The following is a 2112-nucleotide window of genomic DNA, read 5'->3' on the forward strand; positions in this document are numbered from 1 at the left end:
GTCACGATGTTCGAGTCCGGACAGTATTGAGTGTGAGCTCAACTATTTCAAACCCATCAAGTTGGTGCCCAAAACTCCGCCCAAAGGTTCTGGTAGGTTTATTATTAATGTCCCTGTATAGTGTAACTTCCAAGGTCTTTCTTCAGAGACGTATTCTGGTAAGAGAAGTAGTTGTTAAGTGGTATTTTTTAGTGGTTAAGAACTCAGATAAAGAGACCCTACGGGCTCTCCCAAACAGAATAGAATAGATTATACCCTGTTTTTACTTTCCTTATCCTATAAGAAGGAAAGTAATGTAAACGGGTCAAATTTTCGATGGACAGTTTTTAGTGTCAAAACACGTTTTGAGGTCCCTAGAGCCTAAATCCAAAGTTTCAGCCATTGGTCCGTGTTTGTGTCTGTCTGTAAACAAAATATCTCGAGAACGGTAAAAGCTAGAGACTTGAAATTTGGTATGTAGCTGTCAAATGTGACAAGGATGCGACACAAAACTTTTGGTCAAGACCGGTGCAACGGTTGGCGGCATTTTACCGCTTTTTGGCGGTTTTCGACCGTTTTTTGGTGGTTTTCAGCTATAGCGACAAAACGGTTCGAGATATTGTAAAAGTTAGTGTAAAAGAACACTCAAATAAGCATCATTCAATAGGATAAGGAAAGTCGTGTGATGTTCACACCAGATTTTTCTTATAGTAGTGCCGTAGTCCTAAACTAAAATTTACGCGGCACACAAGGGATCGGGAAGAGACCGCCTTAACATAATAATAAATACCCTTACTGCCAGAACGAGACTGAAAAGTTACTCCCGCAGTCTAAATAAGGTCTTGTGTTTTTGGATCAGGCTAATTTTACAAAGATACAAATAATAAGTCTTCATTTATGCCAGCCTAGTTAGGTTGGACGGTAGCGCGTCCGCCTTTTAAGCGCTATGTCGCGGCTTCAATAGATCAGTTGCGCTTACTTGGGTGATGTTTCAAAGTCATAGAGCAGGAAAAATGAGGACTAACGGAAATTTTCTTTTTCCTCTACGACTTCTAGATACCGAGATAAATCGATCTAAAAAATACCGGTAAATCGTGAAGTTTGACGTAAGGACTAACGGAATCTTTTTCTTCTACGACTTCTAGATCCCGAGATAAATCGATTAAAAAAATGCCGGTAAATCGTGAACTTTGACGTCACTCTAGATCCCGAGATAAATCGATTTAAAAAATACCGGTAAATCGTGAAGTTTGACGTCACGGCATACGCTCCCGTAGCCTAGATCCCGAGATAAATCGATTTAAAAAATACCGGTAAATCGTGAACTTTGACGTCACGGCATACGCTCCCGTAGGCCGTAGGCGATGACGTCATAATTCATGACTCCCGCTTCGTTTGTTTGTGCGCAAGCGTTTCTGCGCATTTTGACGTGAAAATCTGACATGACAACTCTTTGAACTTTTTCATTAGAACGGCAATTAAAAATTGAATTTTCGACCTTTTAAAGTTACTTTTTCGGAGTTTATTTGGATTTTTCACAACTTTTTACGTAGGAATCGACCTTTTATTAATAATAATTTTCCCAATTGCAACTCCTCCATTGGATAATCTTTTATTAAAAATATTTTCCCAATTGCAACTCCTCCATTCCCGCGTGGGCCAGATTTATCCTGAATGGATAATGTTCGTATCCTGTCTTCCTCCTTTCTTCAATTTCGGTATGATAAGATCTGCATTTTTATATGTATTTCCCTCTATTAATTCGTTCCATTATTGCCTATACTTTTCTTTCTTCCAGATACCCAATCTCAACCTATCGTGGTGTTACCCAAATTCAATACCAGCCCAAATCAAAGAGATTCTGCCAAACAACTGACAGGAACCAATCAAAATACCAGTGGTAAGTACACTTCCCCTGTTATCTTGCCCACTAGAGTGATTTAACCTAAAGAGAACACATTTTCCCTCAGCAAAACATGATTATTGCCGAGGTAGGGCGTTATTTATATTTGCATTTGCATCAGATGCAAATAAATATTTGCAAATGAATATGGTTCTTATGCAAATAAATAGAACCAAATGTCAGACTCAAAAAAGATTGGTGCTGATTTAACGATTAAAGTAAAAGCAAAG

General features: G+C 38.7%; 1 long non-coding RNA gene across 1 annotated transcript; it reads left to right on the plus strand.

The window, feature by feature from the left end:
• On the plus strand, nt 1-1878 carry LOC113472183. Its single transcript, XR_003394608.1, has 2 exons — nt 1-92; nt 1778-1878. It is a non-coding gene; the product is annotated as an uncharacterized LOC113472183 (long non-coding RNA).
• The last annotated feature ends 234 nt before the right edge of the window (nt 1879-2112 follow it).

This window comes from Diaphorina citri, unplaced genomic scaffold (assembly GCF_000475195.1).
Source record: "Diaphorina citri unplaced genomic scaffold, Diaci psyllid genome assembly version 1.1 scaffold4223, whole genome shotgun sequence".
Classification (NCBI taxonomy): domain Eukaryota; kingdom Metazoa; phylum Arthropoda; class Insecta; order Hemiptera; family Psyllidae; genus Diaphorina; species Diaphorina citri.